At 38.1% G+C, this 26,238-nt stretch overlaps 2 pseudogenes; one reads left to right on the plus strand and one right to left on the minus strand.

Moving 5' to 3' along the window:
• The window catches only part of LOC135231447 (UDP-glucuronosyltransferase 2B31-like), a 234,390-nt pseudogene that overhangs the window by 206,812 nt on the left and 1,340 nt on the right, over positions 1 to 26,238 (plus strand).
• The window catches only part of LOC100666277 (UDP-glucuronosyltransferase 2B4-like), a 167,227-nt pseudogene that overhangs the window by 50,353 nt on the left and 90,636 nt on the right, over positions 1 to 26,238 (minus strand).

Raw genomic sequence — 26,238 nt, forward strand, 5'->3', positions numbered from 1 at the left:
TTGGGATTTTTAAAAATATTTTTTCTGTCTCTACTTTTTGAGCATATGGGATACAGTTATAATGACTATTTTAATGTCTTCATCTGCTAATTCTAACATCTGTGTCAGTTCTAGATTGTTTATAATTGATTGGTTTTCTTTTCATGATTTCATTCTTTTGAGTGTTAGTACTCTTAATTACCTTTGATTGGATGCCAGGTGTTGTGAATTTTTCTTTGTTGAGTACTGTATACTTTCATATTTCTATAAATATTCTTGAGTTTTTTTCTAGGACACAATTAAGTTACTCACTAATGGTTTGATACATTTAGGTTTTGTGCTCAGGCTAGGGCAAATTATTAGGCATCACTGAGGCAAAACCCTTCTGAGGAATCTTTCCAATGTCTGTGAATAATGAGATTTCCCAATCCAGCTAAGGAGAATAGGTTCTTTCTCCAGCCTTGTATGGGCACCTGACACTATTCCCTAGTCTTCCAATGGCCTGTCCCCAACCTGCAGTACTTTCCTTATATGCATATTCACAGAGGCAGATTATCCAATAAGCAAGGTAAACATGGTGTTTAACTTGCTTACTAGATCACCTGTAGTGAACAATTTCCCAATTTTTCACCACATCAAAGATTCTGCTTCTGGGTATGTCTGCCATCTGTCTCTGCCTAACCCACAGCACCCTCTTACTGAATTAAAAACTCTTTCCAAATTTACAATCCCTGAAGGGGACCGATTACCCAGCAAGCAAGGTAAACATGGGTTTGCTTGTGCTTATTTATTAATCTGCCCTGAACAATTTCACATGAGAAACCCTCCAGATCAGTAAACTCAAGTAAGTCCATGTTTACCTTTCTTACTGGTTAATCCACCCTGCAAATTCATATCATTACTCAGGTAAACTCTCCAGGAATCCTTTCTGTAGATTTCGAAGTTTTCTCTCTGTACTCTGGTACTCTGTCCCGTGAACCTTATTCACCTTTGTCTTCCTGGACCACCAGCTCTATCTCCTTAATTCAGGAAGTCCCCCCAAATCCACCTGGGTTTTTCTTCCTGAGTGGGGCCTGGGAATTCTCTCAAGGCAGTAAACTGGGGCTGTCATAAGATTTAACTTTTTTGCTTCCTGTTTCTCAGGGTTCACTGTCCTCCGTTGCCCAATTTTCAATTTCTTAAACAGCACTGATTCATACATTTAACTCAGTGTTTTGACTGTTTCAGGAAGAAGGGTACATCCAGTTCCTACTCCTCCATTTTGCCTAGAAGCAGAAGTCTGCTCTCATTTCTAAAACATCTAGTCATTAGCAGTGCCTCAGAACTGCCATCTTAATTTCAGTGTAGTAAACGTAATTATAAAGAAGTTTTGGTTTATTTAAACATAACTTAAGGTGGGGTATTTTCTTAATTGCACTTAAACTTATACTTTTTCAACAATTTTGGCACATCAAATCACTCCTTTCAGTGCCTTTTGCATGGACATTCAATTTTGCTTTAGTATTTGGTATAGACACTTGTGTATAATGTACAGAATAGCCAGAGCAAAATAAGCCAACTGAAAGCAACATTTTTTAATAGGACATGTTTACTTGATTTTTCTCCCTTCTTGGCAGTTGAACCCTGACTATAAAACTTATATAGCAATTAAAGCCAAAAGCCAAATCCACTGCCTTCAAGTCAATTCCGACTCGTAGCAACCCTATAGGACAAAGTAGAAATGCCCGATAGAGTTTCCAAGGAGGGCCTGGCAGATTAGAACTGCTGACCTCTTGGTGAGCATCCTGTAGCACTTAATCACTATTCCACCACGGTTTCTCTATATTTACCTCTAGCTATTTTTTTTTTATACCTATTGTTATTTTTATTAGTTGTCTTTGAGTTGATTTCAATCCATAGAGACCCCATGTGACAGACTAGAACTGCCTTTCAAAGTTTTCTAGGCTGTAATCTTTATGGGACCAGATCACCAGGTCTTTCTCCCTGGAGCTGCTGGGTGGGCTCAAACTGCCAACCCTTTGGTTAGTAGCCAAGTGCATTACCATTGCACCACCTGAGCTCCTCTCATCTATAAGTATACTCATATCTATATTTATATGTATAGCATACCTGGGGAGAAATTTTTTGAAAAGAGTCATTTTAAAGACAAGCAATGGATAATTTAGATTAATTCAACTCATTGAGTAATTAGAATTAAACTACTATACTGTTAGTTAATGTATATATAACAATATACGAACTCATTGTTGAGTTGACTCCAACTCATAGTGATCCTATAGGATGGAGTAGACCTGCCCTATAGGGTTTTCAAGGCTGTAAATCTTTAGAAGCAGAGTGCCACATCTTTTTCTTATGGAGAGCCTGGAGGGTTTGAACCACAGACCTCTTGGTTAACAGCCAAGTGCTTTAGCCACTAAGCCACCAGGGCTTCTTGACAATATATGAGACTAAAACAATATACAGCAGGGTACTGGTATAATTTTCTTCCTTTTTCTCTTAAAAAAACTCTTTAAATTCCTTCACCAATTTTGGTTGGAAAAGAGTTCCTTTTATGCACCTTGTGATGGATTTTTTTTTTTGACATATCCTCTGCTGCAACTTTGCTTTTTATTTTTGATCATGCTAATTTTTTTAATTAATTACGTTTCGGAATTACTACATAATAAAGGATTCAACTCTGAGGCAATTAAAAGAATTTAGACAAATGATTTCTATCAATACTGCATTTGCTCCTGTCTGTCATAAATATGGAAACCCTGGTGGCGTAGTGGTTAAGTGCTACAGCTGTTAACCAAAGGGTCGGCAGTTCGAATCCACAAGGCGCTCCTTGAAAACTCTATGGGGCAGTTCTACTCTGTCCTATAGGGTTGCTATGAGTTGGAATCGACTCGACAGCACTGGGTTTGGTTTGGTTTTTATCAGGAATATATTATATACTCCTTTACTAATAACCTATGTGTGTAAGGAAAATAAACCTCAATTGTATTCTCCTTTACTAGGGCCCTGAACTAGAGGAAATTATTCTTAATTAAGTAAAGAATTATTCTAAACTAATTTTCCAGGAAAATGTTTCCCGCACTCATTGATTAATAAAACTTCCAGTCATAATAATAATCACAGTAATGATGAATTCTGAAAAAAAAAAAAAATTTGAAGTGGGACCAAATTGATCAGCTAAACTACTCCAAAAAGTTTTGGATCCTGTTGGAGCTATTTACTATTTACTTTCTTCCACTTTATTTTCACTGGGCTTTTTAAGCAAAATTCTAGCCTTTCTCTTGCTAATGTTTTTCATTTTACTAATCCATTCCTTTCACAAAGAATGGAAATATCCAAGAACTGTGAGATAAATCCTTCAGAGTCTACTGTTCCATTTATTTCCGGACACTTTTCAATTAATAATAAGTAACAAATACTTATATATATGGGAGGAGACAGTCTGAATTAATAACAACCTGTAATATAAAATATCTTGAATGTAACTGTATTGCTTCTAGTAAGATAAGAATATTCAAACCTCAAAGATCAGAAGTTCTTAAAATGATTGATTTATCATTTCTATAGGGTTGCTATGAGTCAGGATCAACTTGACGGCAGTGGGTTTGGATTTTTTTTGGGTATCAGGTAAATATTTGTAAGTAAATTAGTGATAACAAAATTCCTTGAAGGTGCTTGAAAGAGAAATTGCACTTAATATCAATAGTTACTCGTATAATGGGAGTAACAAAAAATCAAACTGCAGTTCAAACAGGTAGTTCATAAGTGGGGAGTTATGGGAGGAAGTGTGCTTTTGAATAGGAAAAGCATGTTGGTGTAATAGCCTAGTGTTTTAGAGGTAACTCCTCTACTCTCTCCAAAGAAAGTCTAGAAGAGAGAAGTTAGGCAAAAATTTTGGCATTTAAATATGCCATATGTGTTGCTGTTGTTGTTGGGTGTCATGGAGCCAACTCTGACTCATGGCGATCCCATGTGACAGAAGAGACCTGCCCCATAGTGTTTCTTAGGCTGTAATTGTTACAGAAGGCAGACTGCCACTGCTTTCTCCTGTGGAGCCACCAGGTGGGTTCGAATCACATGTGTATATGCACAGGTGCACACATATTACATATATAATATTTATAGCACATTTTTATGTCATAGTTAATGGGTAAATACACAGAAAGAGTTGTTGTTAAATCACAGATTTGTCTTAAAATCTATTGCATCTTATGTTAGAATTACAGAGAAAATAAGATAATGGTAATTTTGCATCTTAATTTACTGCTCATAGGGTAAGGAGTTTGGGGGCCTCAGGAGGCTAGTAGAGACTGCACTGACCGAGGAGTAGAATTCAGCACAGAGTAGACAACTAACAATTAAGACAGTAGGTAAAACCCTGAGGCAAGGATGCCAGTGAGAGTTGAATGGACAGGGACTTTTAGGAAAATTATGTTAATATTCCATATTAAATTGTTATACTTTCTATATACTTCTCAATTACCCTCTATTTTCAGTAAAATATCTGGTTGCCTCGACAGTCCTTTGTTAATAGAGGAAACGAGTCCAGTAAAAGAAGGAATTTGCCAGTATGAAATAAAGACTATGGAACAGGTCAGCAGCCTCAAAAAAGAAAAAATAATAAAAATAATATGATAGTCAAGAACTCAGGAGGAGCAGGAGGTTGGAGGGGAAGTGAAATTGAGAGTATAAGCACTCTGCCTGGAATGAAGTGTTGAGTGAATTAAATGAATGCATAAATGAATGAGGATACTTCTGATATCTTGTGGATGGTGCTGCTTCCTAGTTTGATTACAAAGGAATGGGAGACCACGCTGGATACATGCAAGTATCAGGCTTGAGTTTCATATAATAAATAGTTTTCCCTCGCACTTTTTTATTCTATTACTACCGTAGCAAATATTTCTTCCTAGATTACGTAAAGCTTATTATGGGAAAGTGAATGAATATGGAGAAGACAGATTCTCTTTTCCCACTGTGTGCTACAATTCTTAAGGACAGATTTGGTCTTCACATAGTTATATACCACACATTTACAGCATCATTGTTCGTTCTAATTCATGTTTAACTCACTCTTAACTTTTCCTTTTATTTATTCACTTTAATTTTAACTTATACTATTGCTTTACATTTATTAACAATTGCCGTTGAAAGTGTACTCCATGCATGTACCAGCATCATGTACTGTTGGCATCACCTAAGAGCTTAGTAGAAATGCAGAATCTCAGGCCTCAAATCAGAATCAGAGTCCAGATTTTAATTGGATGTGTTTGCATGTACCAGTAATTTGTGTAATTTGCATGCAAAAGAAAGTTTGAGCAGCACGACTCTAAAACAACTTCGACACATTTTATATCAATAAAGAGTGTGCACAAATGCTTTCAAAATAAATTCAGTGTCTTCTAGAAAGTAAGATATATTGATTGGACTTAATATGCATGATTGCTAATCATTGCCAACCCTGAAAATAAATAAATCCTACTTTCATTTTGTAGATTGGGATTAAGATTCAGAAGGTGAAGGTCTATTCAAAGATACACAGCAAGTGACGGGCAACCACGGAATAGGCCTCAGTTTGCCCAACTCTACTCATTTGGCCATAGAGAAAATCTACTGTGGGCCAGACCTGAAGTAAAAAAATGTCCATAATTTATCTTATTCAAATAAAACAGTTTAGAGTTTGTAAGAAAATTTTTCTTTAAGAAAATATCTTGTAAAAATCTCAAGTTCCTTATGCTAGAAAAATGTCCTCAGAGAAGGACAGACTGAGAAAGGAGAGGAAAATAATGGAGCTGCTTGTAAATACAGACTAGTTATATCTGGGAAGTGGGTGTAACCAATTCAGGAACAAGCAGGGTATTAGTCCTAAATTCGCATGTCTTCCTTGTAACCAGTATGATGAGGACTGTAGAATTGTGAGGAGAGGGCTCTGGGGGTGAGGATGAGATGAAGGACTTAAGGTAACCAATATCATTAAACCAGATACACTGAGACATAATTTAACAATTATATTTACCAGAAAATATAAAGATTAGTACATAAAAGCCTTTAAAACTACACAGGACAGCAACAAGCAATTTTACATGGTTATAAATTTTAGTTTATATAACACCTTGAGTTCGCTACCCAAGTTGTGGCTAAGCCAATGAACCACAGGCTGAAATTTAAAATGTCTAAAATTGACTTTAAAGAAGGTTAATGAAACAGAAGAAGAAAATGATAAACAATGCCCCACTTAGGAAAAATTAACTGAGTCATCTGACAGTAAAATTGAATGTTTCTTTTAATGTGAAAAGTCTATTTCTTCCATTTGTCCCACTCTAATGAAGTCAAGCTCTATCTGACTCACTCTGGAGCCCAGTTACAAAAATAAATATAGTAACAAAAAAAAAAATATAAAATATATATCTATATATTATTATTATATATTTATAAAAAATATAGTAACAACATATTCTGTATTCTGGAAAGGGCCTTAGGGTGTCACATGCTCTTGCATGCACTGCACATGAGCATGTGTGTGTCTGTGTGTGTGTGTACATGCTTATGTAGGGGTGGAGGGAGGATAGAATCAGAAAAGCGAGGACTTATAATAGTGTCCTTCTTTCCTTATGTGGCTTACACTTTCTTAAGAAGACCCCCAATTCTGAAGACTCCCTTTGAACCAAGACAAAATAAAAACAATCGTTGAAAGTCTGAGTGATTATGTACCGCATAAAGAATAACACTGAATTTCCTGTGGTAAAATTGTAATAATGCAACAGGCATTGAAATTACAAACATATTTTCAACACCGACGTCACTATAAGAAGTATAATACTCTGTGGATGAAAGAGAGAAACTACCAGAAAAGGGATTAAAGAAAAAAAAAGCAAATTTTACCTCACACCTTAATTCCCTTGTTCAGTTTTTATTTTTAGTCATTAGTGTCACTGCTGAAAGGAACCCAGGAGCCAGCAGTAATATGAGAAGGGCAGGACAATGGGTATTCAGCTAGGCTCACTCCTGTGGCTGGGAAAAAACAAGTTAAGGATTAAATCTGAACTTTGCAGTTGATGACTTCACAGTTAGATATAAAAAGTTTGAAACACACACACACATAGAGTCAGGCCCTACTGTTTTAACACCTGGTAGAGCCAGGAAATACTGAGAAGAAAACGGATCTGGGTGGCAACCACAGATTACTTTGAATATTTCTACAAGTTTCAGAGGATCTGAGAGAAATGCATATTGGAAAGAACTTGCAGGGTCAGTGCTCTGTCAGGCTAATCGTTTCCATAACCTCTCAGCTTCTTGTATGGGGAGTCACATTTACATGGACTTGGAGTAAAGAAGCTACAGGTGGGTGGGAGGAGAAGAGCTAGCCCAGAAAACACCTCCTACCCTCTAGTCCCACTACCTCAGAACCCTGTTAGATTCTCTTGAACCCTGTTAGATTCTCTTAGGGCCCAATTGCTGGAATCAATCCTTTTGCCAAGGGCACATGACTCAAATTGAGGTACAACTACAACCGTAAGCCCTAGGCCAGGGGATTATATCTGTGCAGGCCTGTGGAAGTCAGAAAGCCAAGGGGACAGCTAGTACATCCTCTAAGACCATTGATTGGTTTCACTTCTAGATTTTTAGGGACGGTTTTAAACCCTGTCTGTGTTTTTAAAAGCCATTGCCAACAGATTTCTAATTTTTTTTTTCAGTCAATATTGTTGTTGTCATTTTAATTTTTTTATTTGTGTGGGGGTTAGGGCATGTCAGAGAGAGACTACAAATAAAAAACTATTTATGTGAACCTAGCATAGTTGTGTTTTGTTGTGGTTATGGGGGGGCATTGACGCAACAGCCAAAACAAGAACTCAGATAGACCAACAATCATGAAAAGGGAGCAGGAACAGGCAGCATTTTGTTTTGTTATCCGTAAGGTTGTATGAACAGACTCAATTGCAATGAAAAACAATGACATGGGGGAGTTATAATCACACACACAGATCTGGAGACTGTTGGAAAACATTACATTAATGCCAATATGATTTTCTTATGTGGAGATTCTGGGCTCTGTGTTACCCCCCTCTCCCAGTTCTCTCTTCAGATTTGGAGAAGTCCCTTATCTGAATATTGGCATTCTAGTACATCTCTTGAATAAAGAAAAAGGATGCTAACAGTGAGGGGACATGACTGGATAAAGTAATATCTGGAAGAAATAAAAATTCTTGATATAAGGAATTAAATGGAAATATCCAAAAGTTGGTGAACAGAATCTGGGTATTCCTTCCTTAGGTATCTTCATGAACAAAGAAATCTACTTGCTCAAAACTAGTTCAAATACTTGCTCAAAACTAGTTCAAAATCCCTTGACGGCAACAACTTTGACTTATTCTTTTTCATAAAGTTAATGCCTTGAAAGTTTCCACTTAGGGACACTGGGTTTTTTTTTTTTTTTTTTTTTTTTGCTGCAACATGTGCAAATAGCACCTCTTGGGATTGTAAAGTGTACAACACGTACAACTCTATCTGCTGGTGCTGTAGACTAGCACTGAGTTTAGCCCTTAGAATGCACTCAGTAAAGTTGTGATACATAAAAGGCTTTGAGATTTATGTTAATAAGATAATTAATAGGAGGTTTTAGTCCTAAATATAGAAAACAGATGGATTTTATTTAGTCAGATATACCTGCCAAGTGTGTTGTTATATGCTGTCAAGTCAGTTTTGTCTTATAGTGACCCCATGACAGCGTAGAATTGCCCCATAGAATTTCCTAGGCTATAATTTTTATGAAGTGTTTTGCCAGACCTTTTTCCCACAGAGTGGCTCAGTGGTTTCAAACTGCCAATCTTTCCATTAGCAGCCAAGTGCTTAACAATTGCAGCACCAGGACTCCATCCCTGATAAGCACCAGCCAGCACACAGTTAAGCTCTCAATCTCATAATTCGTAATCATTACTTTGAGCCAAAGTACAGGTAATCAGCCCTCAACAGGAATATGTAAAGTGGTCATATCATGAACTTCACTGTCAGGAAGATACAGCAGAGTTCAAATTCAGTTTCCAAGTAAACACTACTGATAGAAAAATGAGCATGAATAATAAAGTCTCACGTATAATCAAACCAGACTCACTGCTATTGAGTCAATTCCAACTCAGATCAACCCTATAGGACAGGGTAGAACAGCCCCATAGGGTTTTAAAGACTATAAATCTTTACGGAAGCAGAATGCCACATCTTTCTCTTACGGAGCAGCTGGTGGCTTCGAACCACTGACCTTTGGGTTAGCAGCCAAGCTCTTTAACAACTGTGCCACTAGGACCCCTTTGTATATAACCACCATCTACCAAAAACATTGGTATTTTCTTCCTCAAGGAAGGGAGGTTTTTTGTTTAGGTAAGGCAAGGTTCTTTGGCCTGAAGACATGGGTACATGTTCTCTTTTTTTCTTACTGAATAATACACGGTGAAAGGCTTTGCACCAAAATTGTAATAGCCTTGGGTGCTACCAAAAAACAAACAAACAAACAAAAAATCCATTGTCATGCAGTCAGTTCTGACTCATAATGATCCCATGTGTTACAAAGTAAAACTGAGCTCCATAGGGTATTCTTGGCTATAACGTTTATGAAAGTAGATTGCCAGGCCTTTCAAAGGGCCACTAGGCGAGTTTGAACCACCAATCTTTTGATTACTCACTGAGTTCAAACCATTTCTGCCATCCAGGGACTCCTGCAGTGTTACAAGACTGCTTTATTTTCTTACCTGCCAAAGAAAGAATCCCTCCTTGAGAGCAGCTTTTTGTATGTGCCATTGGCCCCTATCCTGCCCCAGGAGAAGGAAACATCAAAGTCTGCTGCCTGCACACTCACACTCACACTCACACCATCCCTTTCTAGAAAGCAAAAGAGAACAAATAGCTGCTTTGCTGGGAACCAGACCAACACACACACTCTGACTCACAAAAATAGAGGGAGGATAACCCACTTCTGTCCACCATTAGAGTTAATGGCCTAGAGGTGTGAGGCCGTCCCTTTTCTTTATGCCAAAGTGGGTAAAGAAGCAGGTGGAGATGCCAGTTGTCTCTTTCCTTTAGTAACTTTAGGAAAGGCGTGTTGTTGCTTCTACTGCCCATACTTCTGCCTGTGGTTTCCATTTCCTCCAAAAGAAACAAAATAAGTTGTCTTAGGGAGCTTGCCTTTGGCCTGCGACCTCATAAGCTGCCTCATCAAAAAGTAAAAATGATAATTTCTAATAGAGTGCAATTTGTCTTTTATTACCCCTGACTTTAACCCATCATTCCTCCCCTCCTGAACTCCACAGCATTGCAAATACTGGCCCTTGTTTCATCTTCATCCAATATCAGCTTGAGGAAGTGTCTGATTGGACAAGGATCCATGTTAAATACATTGCTTGGTGTAAGTTTTGAAAAAAAGAATGATTAATGGTTTATGTTTTAGATAGAGTATATTTCTTTGTATACACCTCTACTAAAAAAAGAAAAAAAAAAAAACAGCCCTTGACATCAGGTCATTCCAACTCTCAACAAGTGTATAGTATAGTGTAGAACTGCCTTAGCAGGTTTCTTAGGCTGCAATGCCATGTATTCCTCCCAAGGAGTGGCTAGTGGTTTTGAACCAGCAACCTCTTTTCAGTTAGCACCTGAGCGCTTAATCACTGTGCTACTAGTGATCCTTTTTATACCTCAATTGAGTCAAAATACCATATAATCAATTTTTTTAAAGTCACCTCCTTAGAACTTAATATTTCATAGCTGAAGAAGTTCTTACATGATTTTTCAGCCGGTTTTATCCACGTACCTGCTAGTTTTTACCCAAATTGCTTTTGCAAATGATTGCCACCATTTTGAAAATTTTCCGGTTGTTAATTGCAAGTAGATTATTTGTTAATAAAATATTATTCATCTCTTAACTTGAATCAAGTACAGTAGTTGATACAAAGAATTGAGCCATACTCACAAAAACCTCACAGATTAGTTGGAAAACTGAGTGTCAATGGCCTGACTTGCTAAATTGAAGAAGCTAGACTGAGTATTTCTGGGAAAGGTGTTTCCATCCATGGCTGAGGTGGGATTGATTGGGGAGCTCAAATTCTAGTTGTTTGCATTTTGGCATCTGTTACTTTTGCAACTTTGTTGTTGTTGTTGTCTGCTGTACAGTTGGTTCCGACTCATAGTGATTCTGTGTACAAAAGAACAAAACACTGCCTGGTACTGTGCCATCCTGACAATGCTTGAGCCCATTGTGGCAGCCATTGTGTCAGTCCATCTCATTGAGGGTCTTCCTGTTTTTCACTGACCCTCTACTCCACCAAGCAGTAGTACTTCAGGGACTGGTCCCTCCTGATAACATGTCCAAAGTATTTGAAAAGTAGTCTCGCCAGCCTTGCTACTAAGGAGCATTCTGGTTGTACTTCTTCCAAGACAACTTTAGAGAAAATAAATGCATATTTAATTCTACAGTGGCTTAGGTTTAATAACTGTTTATGATGGTGAATGTACTGATGGGACATTAGAGATGTAAGTCTTCCCTCACACTTTTAAATTTTTTGGCTCCATTATTCCAAGCTCCCTTCTGAAAATTTCCCTGATGCTCAGGTGGCAATTTTCTCAAGTTACCTCCACCTTTTGTTTCTCTTTTCTTTTCAGGAAGACCCACTACATTATATGAGACAATTGAGAAAGCTGAAATATGGCTCACTCGAACTTATTGGGATTTTGAGTTTCCTCACCCATTCTTGCCACATTTTGATTTTGTTGGAGGGCTCCACTGCAGACCTGTCAATCCCTTGCCTAAGTTAAACCTGTTACTGTTGGTTTTGTATTTTCAACTGAAATGATTCTTTGGAGGTTTTAAAAGTAAACATATACATTTTGGCAAGCAGATGAAGCTGGATGAAATTCTTAAAGTTCGTTGTAAGGGTTTAGGCTTTTCACCAGTATTGTAGCTTAGAGGAAGCCCGTTCCTAAACAATATAAAGGCCTGAACATAAATCGGTACTCCCAAATATATTTGCAGCCAACTCAAAGTTTATTTGCTTTTCTTGTTGTTGTTAGGTGCCGTCGAGTTGGTTCCGACTCATAGCGACCCTGTGCACAACAGAATGAAACACTGCCCGGTCCTGCACCATCCTTACAATCGTTGTTATGCTTGAGCTCATTGTTGCAGCCACTGTGTCAATCCACCTTGTTGAGGGTCTTTCTCTTTTCCGCTGACCCTGTACTCTTCCAAGGATGATGTTCTTCTCCAGGGACTCATCCCTCCTGACAACGTGTCCAAAGTACGTAAGACACAGTCTCGCCATTCTTGCAGCTACGGAGCATTCTGGCTGCACTTCTTCCAAGACAGATTTGTTCCTTCTTTTGGCAGTCCATGGTGTATTCCATATTCTTTGCCAACACCACAATTCAAAGACATCAACTCTTCTTCAGTCTTCCTTATTCATTGTCCAGATTTCACATGCATATGATGCGACTGAAAATGCCATGGCTTGGGTCAGGTGCACCTTAGTCTTCAGGGTGACATCTTTGCTCTTCAACACATTGAAGAGATCCTTTGCAGCAGATTTGCCCAATGCAATGTGTCTTTTGATTTCTTGACTGCTGCTTCCATGGCTGTTGATTGTGGATCCAAGTAAAATGAAATCCTTGACAACTTCAATCTTTCCTCCATTTATCATGATGTTGCTCATTGGTCCAGTTGTGACAATTTTTGTTTTCTTTATGTTGAGGCGCAATCTATGCTGAAGGCTGTGTGGTCTTTGATCTTCATTAGTAAGTGCTTCAAGTCCTCTTCACTTTCAGCAGGCAAGGTTGTGTCATCTGCATAACGCAGGTTGTTAATGAGTCTTCCTCCAAACCTGATGCCATGTTCTTCTTCATATAGTCCAGCTTCTCGGATTATTTGTTCAGCGTAGAGATTAAATACGTATGGTGAAGAATACAACCCCGACGTACACCTTTCCTGACTTTAAACCAGTCAGTGTCCCATTGTTCTGTCCGAACAACTGCCTCTTGATCTATGTAAAGGTTACTCATGAGCACAATTAAGTGTCCTGGAATTTCCATTCTTCGCAGTGTTACCCATAATTTGTTATGATCCACACCATTGAATGCCTTTGCATAGTCAATAAAACACAGGTAAACATCCTTCAGGTATTCTCTGCTTTCAGCCGGAATCCATCTGACATCAGCAATGATATCCCTGGTTCCACGCCCTCTTCTGAAACTGGCCTGAATTTCTGGCAGTTCTCTGTCTGTGTAGCCATTTGTGAATGATCTTCAGCAAAATTTTGCTTGCGTGTGATATAATGATATTATTCTATAATTTCCACATTCGGTTGGATCACCTTTCTTGGGAATAGGCATAAATATGGATCTCTTCTGTCAGCTGGCCAGGAAGCTGTCTTCCATATTTCTTGGCATAGACGAGTGAGCACCTCCAGTGTTGCATATGTTTGTTGAAACATCTCAATTGATATTCTGTCAATTCCCGGAGCCTTGTTTTTTATTTGCTTTAGAGCCTCGGTTCACAGCATTAAAACCATTCATCATTTGAAAATCCAGGGTTTTACATCTTTGAGAATAAAAGGAAATGTTTAGCACATCTATCAAAGGAAGTGTTTTCTGCCATATATCAACCCTATAGGAAATTTCAATAAAATTCTGTCTGTATTTAAAAAAAAAAAAAAAGCTGCCTTCGAATCAATTCCAACTCATAGGAACCCTATAGGACAGGGCAGAACTGCCTGGTGGTCAACCACTCTTAAGAGATCCATTTTTTCTACCTTCTTATTGGCAGCAGCATAAAACGGAGATCCTATTCAAGGATTAAAAGTCAATACTTACTTTGAGTGCAAATTGTTTATATGATATATAATATCTTTTGTAGGGTTGAAAAGCTGTGGTATGATTAATGATAATTTTATGCGATCTAATCTTACTGGGAAAAAATTTTCATATTCACATTAAAGGAAAATGACAGTCTTAGGAGAAGGAGGAAATAGAGGAGGAAGAGAAGGAAAAGGAGGATGAATAGTACCATAAAAGTAAAAAAAAAAAAATTTATAGTAAATGTTATTTAAATTGCCAAAATAATATGGACATTCCAATATGTAACTACAAATGTACATTCATGGATTGTAAATGGAACTCTTACGACTATTTCACAGAAATACCAAACTCAAGTCCTTTTGAATATTAGAGATTCTTAACCTCTGGACGTTAAGGGGTATATTAGGGGAATAGTTGGGAAACTATGAGAAAGTATAAGGTGTGACATAAAAGGATTATGTAATTGAGAGAAGTAGGGAAATACAATCATCACCACCATAACTAATTTTTCTTAGTGTTCATACTTAGAAAGTAAAATACTAATGACTCCCAACTAAAAGAACTATCTGGACAACCTTCCAGAATAAACACATATGATTTGGTAAAATTATAGCCAAACAGGTGTCATTATGTTGATTCCAACTCACGGTGATCTCATGTGTATCAGAGTAGAACTGTGCTCCATAGGGTTTTCCTTGGCTGATTGTTCAGAAAAAAGTCACTGTGCCTTTCTTTTGGTGCATTTCTAGGTGGACTTGAACTTTCAGCCTTTTGGTTAGCAGCTGAACACAGTAATCTTTTGCACTGTGCTGGGACCCCAGTAGAAATATAACTATATGGAGTTAAAGCTGAGTTAAGACCCTGCTGTGGTCCCTCCTTCTGAGAATGTATGTTAGTAATTAATAATTGTAAATGAGGAGTCAGGATCCCTCTCACTACTGTGTAATAGCTTAATTTCATTTCTTGCTTCCACCACACACACACATAAACAGATTTACACAAATATACATAATAGAGGCCATAAATATCATACCACACATCTCCTTCCAAAGGAACTGACTGATTAGTTTTTTAAAAAGCAGCCCCTATTCTAATAATTTCTCCCTATCAATACTTGAAGATCCTACAAAACAAAACGTTGGCAGTTCCACCGTACCAATGGCACCACAGAACAGAGGTCCAGAGATCTGCTTCCATAAAGATTATAGCCAAAAAATCCTATGGTGCTCAGTTCTATCTTGTAACACATAGGATTGTTATGAGTTGGCATCGATTCTACAGCAACAGATTTAGTTTTGGTTGTCACTGCTTGATTTTTTTCTCTTTTTTGTCAACAAATTAATAAATATTGTTCAATTTTTTTTTTTTTTTTTTGCTGTTTCACGGTGAAGCAGCTTTTTTCTTCACAGGAAATAGAAGAGTTTGTCCAGAGCTCTGGAAAACATGGTGTTGTGGTGTTTACTCTTGGGTCAATGGTCAGTAATGTCACGGAAGAAAGGGCCCATACGATTGCATCTGCCCTGGCTCAGGTTTCACAAAAAGTACATAAAGTGTCTTAATGGTGAGCAAGTACTTCACTAGTCTGTTCAACTCTGTAAAGGGTCTGATTATAGAAATTTTCTGCGGGAAGGTAAACTATCATGATAGCTCCAATTTATCTCAAATTTAAGTTTGGAAGCAAAGATTTTGTGTTAGATGTTAAAATAATATGCGGTCTTTTTTACTGATAATTACTTCAGCATTGACATTGTGATGAGAAATACATATATTCAATAGCTCCAGTGTGACGTTTTGGCATTATAATGATGTTGTAGCTAGGTATACAGGAGTCGCTGAATTCTGTCCTGTCATTTGCTCCTCTTTCTTGCAGGATTCTTGAATCACTACACCAAATGCAGACATTATCAGAAAAGAGTAGAATTTAAATTTGGTGATTAGAATACTAGGTCAGATAGGAAAGTAAAAACTATTTCACAAAACAACAAAGTCTGGGGGACAGAACACTCTAGACAGAAGAACCATGCCATCTTTTTGCAGCAAAAACCTGAAAAACTAAGTAAACAGATAACAAACTACAATCCTGAAGCCCAGAGCATCAAAGACAAGATAAGGAACTTGACCTATCACCAAATGGAATACAAAACTTACAGAGAACAGAGAATGAGGAGAGCTGCCAAGTGGAGGTCCCCTACCAGCTAACATGGTGCTGATTTGTCATTTTGGACTACAGCCACTAAGGAACACAGACAGGGAGCGTGGGAAGGCAACTTCATAGACCTCTCACCAGGAGACAGAGGACCTGGTTACCAGGGATACAAGTTTCCACGCCAAACTTCTTCCTTCTAGTTGGCCTCTAACACTTTTCTGTTGCCCACTGTCACTCAGCCAGAGAAACACCAGCTCACTGCCACCCAAGTCCACCCCACCCTCAAAGGCCAGCACCTTCAGCACGATTTTTTTGATTGTTGTTTTGGCTTTTTTGCTTGTTTTTCCTCTCACCCTTCCTTGATTTCCTTTCTCCTTGCCAGCTAGCTCTGTGTGTAGTACCTGCCCCTTCTTCAAGGGCTGTACCACATTGTTCAACTAGAGAGCCACCAAGCAGGCCTCTCCAGTTCTATGCCACCCCCACCAGCCGGGTCTCTCAGCTCTATTTTTTTTTTCAGTTTCTTCTCTCTCTCCCTTGCTTCCTTTCCTTTATCCTGCCCACCTAACCCTGCACACTGCCTCTGTCCCTTCTTATCAGGTGATGTTGCACTGTTTTGTTAGAGAACCAATGCACACCAACTCCCCAGGTCCAAGCTGCCCCTACTAGCCAGCTCCTTAACTGCAATATTTTGTTTGTTTTTGTTTCTTTTCTCTCTCTCCTTCCTTCCTTTCCTTCCTCCCATCCACCTAGCACTGTGCACCGCTTCCCCTTTCTCAATGGGCTGTGCTGAACCACTCAGCTAGAGAGGCTCTGGCTTACGGCCTCCATGGGTCTCCACCTCCCCTGCAGGCCAGATCTCTCAGCACCATATTTTTTCTTTTTCTTTTTCTCCTTCTCCCTTTTCTTTCTCCCTCCCACCTAGGTCTTGTGCTGCCTCCACCTCTTCCAGAAGGACGGTGTCACAATGCCCAGTGACAGAGACATCAGTGCAGTACCACTCAATTCTGTGACACCTCCAATGGCCAACTACCTCAGCACCATGTTTATTTTTCTTGTTGTTGTTGTATTTGTGTTTTTGGGTATTTTTGTTTGTTTCTTCTCTCCCTTTTCCTTTTTTTCTTTCCTTTCTCCCACTCACCTACACTGTACACCACCTATGCCCCTTCATGACTGGCCAAGCTATGCCAGACAGTGAAAGAGCCATTGCCAGATGGTCACTCCAGGTCTGCCCTGCCCCATGCACCAAATCTTTCCACACCTCCACTTTATTTATTTATTTGTTTTCCTTCTGTTTCTCTCTCTTCATTCTCTCACACACTTAGCTCCACACATCATATCCTCTCCCTTCCCTGCTGCCTAGCTAAACTGTGCACTGAGTGCTGTGCCCCTGAGTGGCACCAGCATATCAGCATATATTCCTGGAAATGGGCCCTAACCCATAAAAGATACACCCTTCCCTGCCTCCCCTGTTAGATGTGCCCTGTTACACTATAGCTGAGCAACTGACCCTGTTGATGGCAAATTTAGTACAATTCCAGTTAAACAGAAATTAAGGGACTATGTAAAAAACAAAGCAAACTTACAAGAATTATTACAGGGAGTCCTTTAGTTAGAGAATCAATAACATCAGACAACAGCCTGAATCTAGGACACAGGACAGCATCAGCCAGATACCAACCTGGGTAATGAACTCTCAAGGATACAACGAAGCTAAAACATCTGTAATGTGGAACTAGAGAAGTCAATCTGTAAATGACAATAACATCAGAACAATAAAAGAGGGAACAATCAGTGTAGGTATAGAACTTTCAAAAAGAAAGGAAGTCAAGGCAATTCAAGGATAAGACTGGTTTAAACTTAGGAAAGTAGGAGTAAATTTGAAGATAACCACAAAGAAAGTTAACAACCCTCTTCATAAAAATAAAGAAGAAAAACATAAAGTCTCAGTAAACACAAAATCTACAAAAACTAAAGAAATAAAAGACTAATCCAAGAAAGAAAAGGAATTCAGCTCAAGAGAGTAAGAGGAACAAAGAAAACATCAGCACCACAAAAAAGCACTATAAAATGATAGCAATAAACTCTCACCTGTCAATAATCACACTAAATATAAATGGCTTAAATGCACCAATAGACAGAGAGTGACAGAATAGATTAAAAACTCTTGACCAAGGAATGTTCTGTCTGTAAGAGACACACCTTAGAAACAAAGACATAAATATATTAAAAATAAAAGGATGAAAAAGTATATATATCTATATTATAATATATATATATATATATATATATATAAGCAAACAGTAACTGAAAAAGAGCAGGACTGGCAAGCTTAATCTCAGATAAAAATAGAATTTAAACAAAAGCCACCATAAAAGACAAGAAAAAAACATTATATAATGATGAAAGAGACAATCCACCATGAGCATATAACCAAATATAAACATTATGCACCCAACTACAGGGCTCCAAAATACATAAAACAGACTGTAACATGCTAAAAAGAGAAATTGACAGTTCCACAATAATAGTAGGAGACTTCAACACACTACTCTTGATGAGACAGAAAAGCTAGAAAGAAACTGAACAGAGATACAGAAGATCTAAAGGCCACAATCAATCAACTTAACCTTGTTTCAACTTAAACTTGTAGACATATATAGAACACTCCATCCAACATTAACAAAGTACAAATTCTTTTCCAGTGCACATGGGTTGTTCTGCAAGATTGACCACATCTTAGGCTACAAAGCAACCCTCAACAAAATCCAAAACACTGAGGTAATACAAATCATCTTCTCTGATCACAACACCATAAAAGCAGAAATGAATACCAGGAAAAAAAATCACATACAAGGAACTGAATAATATCTAGCTGAAAAACCACTGGGTAATAGAAGAAATCAAATATGGAATCAAAAAAATTCCTAAAATCAAATGAGAATGAAAACAGATGACAGCAAAAATTTTCAGACACAGCGAAGGTAGTGCTCAGAGGTCAATTTATAGGAGTAGATGCACGCATGAAAAAAGAAGAAAGGGAAAAATTAAAAAATTAGCTATACAACGTCAACAAATAGAAAGAAAACAGCAAAAGAAGGCCACACCCACCACAAGAAAAAAGGGAATAATAAAGATAGGCTCAGAAATAATTGATATAGAGAATAGAAAAACAACAAAAAGAATCAAAAACACCAAAAATTGGTTCTTTGAAAAAAATCAACAAACCACTGGCCAAACTGATGAAAGAAAAATGAGAGGAAGCAAATAGCCCAAATAAGAAATTAAATGGGGGACATTAAAACAGACCCAACTGAAATGAAACAAATTATAAAAGAGTACCATGAAAAAGTATAATCCAACAAATTTGAACCCTTATGCATTGCTGGTGGCAATGTAAAATGATACAACCATTCTGGACAATGATATGGCACTTCCTTTTAAAAATCTAGAAATACAAATACCATACCATCCAACAACCCCACCTCTAGGAGTATATCCTAAGGAAATAACTGCTGTTACATGAATAGACATATACACATCCATGTTCATCGCAGCATTACAATGTACATGCCCATCAATAGATGAATGGATAAACTATGGTACATACACACAATGGAATGCTATGCAACAATAAAAAAAAATGATCAACTGCAAAAGATCTCACAACATGTATGAATCTGGAGGATATTATGCTGAATGAAATAAGTCAATCACAAGAGGACAGATACTATTTGAGACCACTATTATAAAAACACATGAAAAGATTTACACACAAAAAGGAACAATGTTTTATGGTTAAGGGAGAGGGAAGGAATGGGGAGGGAAAAACACTAACTAGAAAATAGATAAAAGGTAACTTTGGTGAAAGGTAAGAGAGTACACAATACCAGGAGAGTCAGCACAACTTGACCAAGTCAAGGTCATGGAAGCTTTATAGACACATCCAAACTCCCTGGAAGACCGAATTACAGGGCTGAGGTCTGGGGATCATAGTCTTGGGGAACATCTAGCTCAACTGGATTAAGATAGTTGATAAAGAAAATGGTCTACATCCTACTTTGGTGAGAGACACTGGGGTCTTAAAAGCTTGCAAGCAACCATCTAAGATCCCAACCCACCTGGAGCAAAGGAGAATGAAGAACACCAGAGACACAAGGAAAATATTAGCTTAACAGACAAAAGAGCCACTTAAACCAAAGACTTCATTAGCCCGAGACCAGAAAAACTAGATGGTACCTAGCTACCTCCAATGACCACCCTGACAGGGAACAGAGCAGAGTCCCTGAAAGGGCACAAAAAATGTATGGAGCAGAACTCAAATTCATGTAAATAGACAACTTAAGGGTCTTACTGAGACCAGAGGAACCCTCGAAGCCATGGCTCCCAGACACACTGTTAACTCAGTACTAAAGCCATTTGCAAAGTCCACTCTTCAGACAAAGATTAGATTAGCCTATAAAACATAAAATAGTACTGGCGAACAGTGTACTTCTCAGTTCAAGGAGATACACAAGACCAAATGGATGGCTCCTGTATGGAGGCAGGATGGGAAGGCAGGAAGGAACAGGACCTGGCTGCATGGACACAGAAAATCTGGGGTGTAATGGGGGAGTGTGCCATCACATTATAGGGATTGCAATTTGTGTTGTGTAACAATATTTGTATTAATTTTTGTATGAGAAATTAACTTGAGCTGTAAACTTCCACCTAAAGCACAATAAAAAAAAGAAGAAGAAGACGCATTGCACTGGGCAAATTTGCTGCAAAAGAACTCTTTGAAATGTTGAAAAGCAAAGATGTCACCTTGAAGACTAAGGTGCACCTGACCCAAGCCATGGTGTTTTCAATCGCCTCATATGCACATGAAAGCTGGACGATGAATAAGGAAGACCAAAGAAGAGTTGATGCTTCTGAATTGCGGCATTGGCAAAGGATATCAAGTATACCACGAACTGCCAAAGAACGAACAAATCTGCTTGGAAGAAATACAACCAAAATGATCCTTAGAACCAAGGATGACAAGACTATGTCTCACAATCTTTGGACATGTTATCAGGAGGGATCAATCACTGGAGAAGGACGTCATGCTTTCTAAAGTACAGGGTCAGTGAAAAAGAGGAAGACCCTCAAAAACATAGATTAACACAAGGGCTGCAACAATGGGCTCAAGAATAACAAGGATTGTGAGAATAGTACAGGACCAGGCATTGTTTTGGTCTGTTGTACACAGGGCTGCTAAGAGTTACAACCAACAAGACAGTATCTAACAACAGCAACAACATAATTTTGCAGTTCATGGAATAAAGTATTTTCTTTATCTTAATAGGTGGTGTGGTGATTTGATGACAAGAAACCAGATAACTTAGGACCCAATACAAGACTCTATAAGTGGATTCCCCAGAATGACCTCCTTGGTAAGATTACAGAATAAATACTGAAAATATGAGTAACACTCAGAGGGATAATAGTTCAACAGAAAACCAATTTTTCAGCATTTCTTATTTAAAAACTAAAAAATGAAGCATATGTATTTTATATTTATTTTCTTGTTCTAGTGGGGAAAAAAGATGAAATATAACAACTGGCATTTTATTATATACAGTCATAATCCTTCAGGCCAGAAGCAAAGTATCTATTATTTCAGAGGTAATCACCTCTTGTTTGGAATTTTAAAATAGCCTCCTGGATCATTGCTCTGTCCCCTAATACTCTCACCTCATACCTATCCTTTCCAAAGCTACAGAGATAGTTCAAATGCAGATGAACATTAACAGCCCCTCCCTTAGAACCAGTGGCTCTCCATTTTCTATAGGAAAATATCCAAAATCTTTATCATGAACTGATGAAATGTTTCATGATAAAAGATCACCTTCCCTTCTTCTGAATCCAGCATCACCATCATCACACTTCCTCCTGCCTTGTACGCCCTACATATCAGACTCAGTCTTTTTCTCACTGTTTCTCTAAGAGAATATGCTCTGCTGTGTCCCCTTTTTTTGCTCATTTTGTTATTTTTACGCCCTCACTTACTACTCCAGTAGACCTAGTTGTTTCCTGCTCAGAGATCTAAAAAAAAATTGAAATATAGTTTTGTGGGCAAGATAATCTCTTTCCTAGAAATCATTGTCTAATTGAGTTTCTTGTATTTTTCCCATTTTATTTCTAAGAATTATAATGAAATTTTTTGCTAAATTTCACCCATCCCTAGGTCATCCAAAGACCAAAGCTTTTATAACTTATGGTGGAACCAATGGCATCTATGAGGCTATCTACCATGGGATCCCCATGGTGGGCATTCCCTTGTTTGCTGATCAACATTTGCTTACATGAAAGCCAAGGGGGCAGCTGTGAGTCTGGACATGAACACAATGACAAGTACGGATTTGCTCAGTGCTTTGAAGACAGTCATCACTGACCCATCGTGAGTGGTTATAATAAGTCTTCTGTTTGTTTGATCGTTTTTTGATGATGTTGGGGGAATGATATGTCAGGTGTTTGAGGATAATGGCGAAGATTTGAAACAGCCAATAAGGAGAAAGAGAGGAATCACTGTAGTTGGAAATGGAAGAATTATGAGATGAGAACAAATTTGAAGTAGGGACCATGACTGTTATAAAAATACTTCTCTGCACAGTTGTGTGACGCACTCAGCATGCAATTCTAAATGTTTTAAGCTATTCTAAAATCATTACCCCCACGCATCTGTCAGTTTGTGTTACCATGGGGGCTTGTGTGTTGCTGTGATGCTGGAAGCTATGTCACTGGTATTCAAGTATCAGCAGAGTCACCCATGGCACAGGTTTCAGCTAGCTTCAGACTAAGACAAACTAGGAAGAAAGACACAGTTGTCTACTTCTGAAAGTAATTAGCCAGAAAACCTTATGAATACCAGTGGAACATTTTCTCATATAGCACCAGAAGATGAGCCCCTCAGGTTGGAAGGCACTCAAAATACTATGGGGAAAGAGGTGCTTCCTAAAATAGAGTCCAATTTGATGATGTGCACGGAGTCAAGCTTTTGGAATTTTCATATGCTGATGTGGCACGGCTCAAAGTGAGAAGAAACAGCTGCAAACATCCATTAATAACTGGAATGTGAATGTACAAAGTATGAATAGAGGGCCAGTGAAAAAGAGGAAGACCTTGAACAAGATGGATTGACTCAGTGGCTACAACAGTGGGCTCAAGGATAACAATGATTGTGAGGATGGCATAGGACCAGGTATAGCATTTTGTTCTGTTGTACATGGGGTTGCTATAAGTTGGAACTGACCAAACGGCACCTAATAATATACAAAAATAAAATGGTTTCTTTTTAGTAAATCAGCATGACATAATCAACTTCAAATTTCCATTACATGTAATGCTTCCCAAAATTTCTAGCCTAATAATTTGATCCCATCACTAGAAATGGTTTAAAAAATAACTAGGGGTGAAAATATATACAACTAAAACCATGAAAAATGTATATCTCGCACTGGCCTGGACTGAATTACGTCCCCCAAAAATGTATCAGTTCGGCTGGGACATGTCTCTGTATTGTGTGGTTGTCCTCTATTTTGTGATCGTAATTTTAGGTTAGAGAGGATTAGGGTGGAATTGTAATTTTATGTAAAAAAAGATTAAGGTGGGATTGTAACACCCTTACCAGGTCACATCCCTGATCCAATGTAAAGGGAGTTTACCTTGGGTGTGGCCTGCACCATGTTTATTCTCTCAAGAGATAAAATGAAAGCGAAGCTAACAGAGAGTAGGGACCTTATACCACCCAAGAAAAAAGCACTAGGAGCACAATGTGTCCTTTGGACCTGGGGTCCCTGAGCCTGAGAAGCTCCTCGGCCAGGGAAAGATTGATGACAAGGAATCTTCCATCAGAGCCAACAGAGAGAGAAAGCTCTCGCCTGGAGCTGACACCCCAAATTTGGACTTGTAACCACCTAGATTTTGAGAGAATAAATTTCTCTTTGTTAAAGCCACCCACTTGTGGTATTTCTGTTGTAGCAGCACTACATGACTAAGACACAAGCCAAACTCTTTGCATCATAAATGTATGCAAAGCCTTAGTTCTTCTGATTGTGATTATTTTTGGCTTATTTGGAAGAATTGTAAAATTAAAATTGATTGACTTGAAAGATACATGTTGGAATTGTTGTTATTAGGTTTTGTAGAGTCAGTTCCAACTCACAGCTGTCCTTTGCAGAACATAAGGGGACATGGCCCGATCCTGCATCATCCTCCCAATCATTGCTGTGTTTGAGCCCATTGTTGTGTCAATCCATCTCGTTGAGGGTATTGCTCTTTTTCACTGACCCTCTTGTTTACCAAACATGATGTGCTTCTCCAGGAAATGGTCCACTCCGATAAAGTGTCCAAAGTAAATGAGATGAAACCTCATCGTACTCACTTCTAAATAGCATTCTGGCTATACTTTTTCCAAGACAGATTTGTTTCGTGGTATATTCAATATTCTTCACTAATACCATAAAACAAAAGCATAGATTCTTCTTCAGTCTTCCCTCTTCATTGTAAAGCTTTTGTATGCATATGAGGTGATTGAAAATGCCATGGCTTGGGTGAAACACAAGTTAGTCCTCAAACTGACATCTTTGCTTTTCAACACTTTAAAGAGATCTTTTGATGCAGATTTGCCCAACGCAATACGTTGTTTGATTTCTTGACTGCTGCTTCCATGGGTGTTGATTGTGGATCCAGGTAAAATGAAATCCTTGAAAATGTCAATATTCTCTCCGTTTATCATAACGTTGCTTATTGGCCCAGTTGTGAGAGTTTTTGTTTTCTTTATGTTGAAGTGTAATCCATACCGAAGGCTGTAGTCTTTGATCTTCATCAGTTGGAATGTTCCCTGTTCAAAACACAAAATTTATGAAATCAGACATGCGTTAATTTTAATTATATAATTAATACTATTATTATCATAATTATTCTGTGTAGGTTTCCACCTTTTCATTCATACTGACTTTAATAGGAAATAAAATACTTTGAAAATTTATTCGTGATAATAATACCATGGACATTTACATGTTAAACACAGCATGATTTTAATTTTAGTACACTGGTCCTAGAGTGGTTAAGTGCTACGACTGCTAACCTAAAGGTCGGCAGTTCAAATCTGCCAGGCGCTTCTTGGAAACTCCATGGGGCAGTTCTAGTTTGTCCTGTAGGGTCGCTATAGGGTCGCTATGGGTCAGAATCCACTCGGTGGCAACGGGTTTTTTTTTTTTTTTTTTTAATTGCTCATTCAGGAAACCCTAGTGGCTAGTGGTTAAGTGCTAGGGCTGCTAACCAAAGGGCCAGCAGTTCCAATCTGCCAGGCGCTGCTTGGAAACTCTATGGGGCAGTTGTAATTTGTCCTATAAGGTCGATATGAGTCAGAAGCAACTCGACGGCACTGGGTTTTGGTTTTTTTATTGCTCATTCGGAAACCTGGTTCCATATTGATTAAAAGCTACGGCTGCTAACCAAAAGATTGGCAGTTCGAATCCACAAGGCTCCTCTTGGAAACCCTTTGGGGCAGTTCTACTCTGTCCTATAGGGTCGCTATGAGTCTAAATCGACTCAACCGCAACAGGTTGTTTGGTATTGCTCATTCTACATGATTACCATGTTAAGCATATTTTGTTTTTTTTAGTATTTTAAAGGAATATACCTTTCATTTGGTATGTTCATATAAAAGTAAATATCTCTACTATAGATGTCTTTATAAAATTTTAATTGTTAATAAATACAATGGTGATATTGAAATGTGAAGAGAGTTTATTAGCTTATGTCTATTGAATGCTGATCATATGCTGGGCATTTTAGTTAGACTCTTTGCTTGTATTAAGTGACATCATCATTACCTTCTTCCTCTATTATATTCCAAAAATACTTCGGGAGTAGTGGCCTTTCGATTTTGTTTTTTAAGTAACAGAGAGCCAAGTTATCTCCATTGGTATTGATACAATTTCATGCTATAGCACTTTGGTATTCAGAGTTTATAAACCATATGCCTCTATTCACACTTCTCCCTTGATTATAATGATTTTCAACAGAGAAAAAAAAAATACAACTGCAACCCCTTGAAGTGAAATGTTGAGCGATATTCACAATCTAAAATAACAATACTAAAAGGAAAAACAAAAATAACAATAGCAAACATTTACAGAGTGTCTACTGCATGATAGGAACAATTCTAAGCATTCTAAGACTCAAACCATTATTCCTCACAATAATCAGATAAAAGAGGCACTATCCCAGTCTATTCCATTTTAACAAATAGACAACTGAGG

Source organism: Loxodonta africana, chromosome 5 (genome assembly GCF_030014295.1).
Source record: "Loxodonta africana isolate mLoxAfr1 chromosome 5, mLoxAfr1.hap2, whole genome shotgun sequence".
Classification (NCBI taxonomy): Eukaryota; Metazoa; Chordata; class Mammalia; order Proboscidea; family Elephantidae; genus Loxodonta; species Loxodonta africana.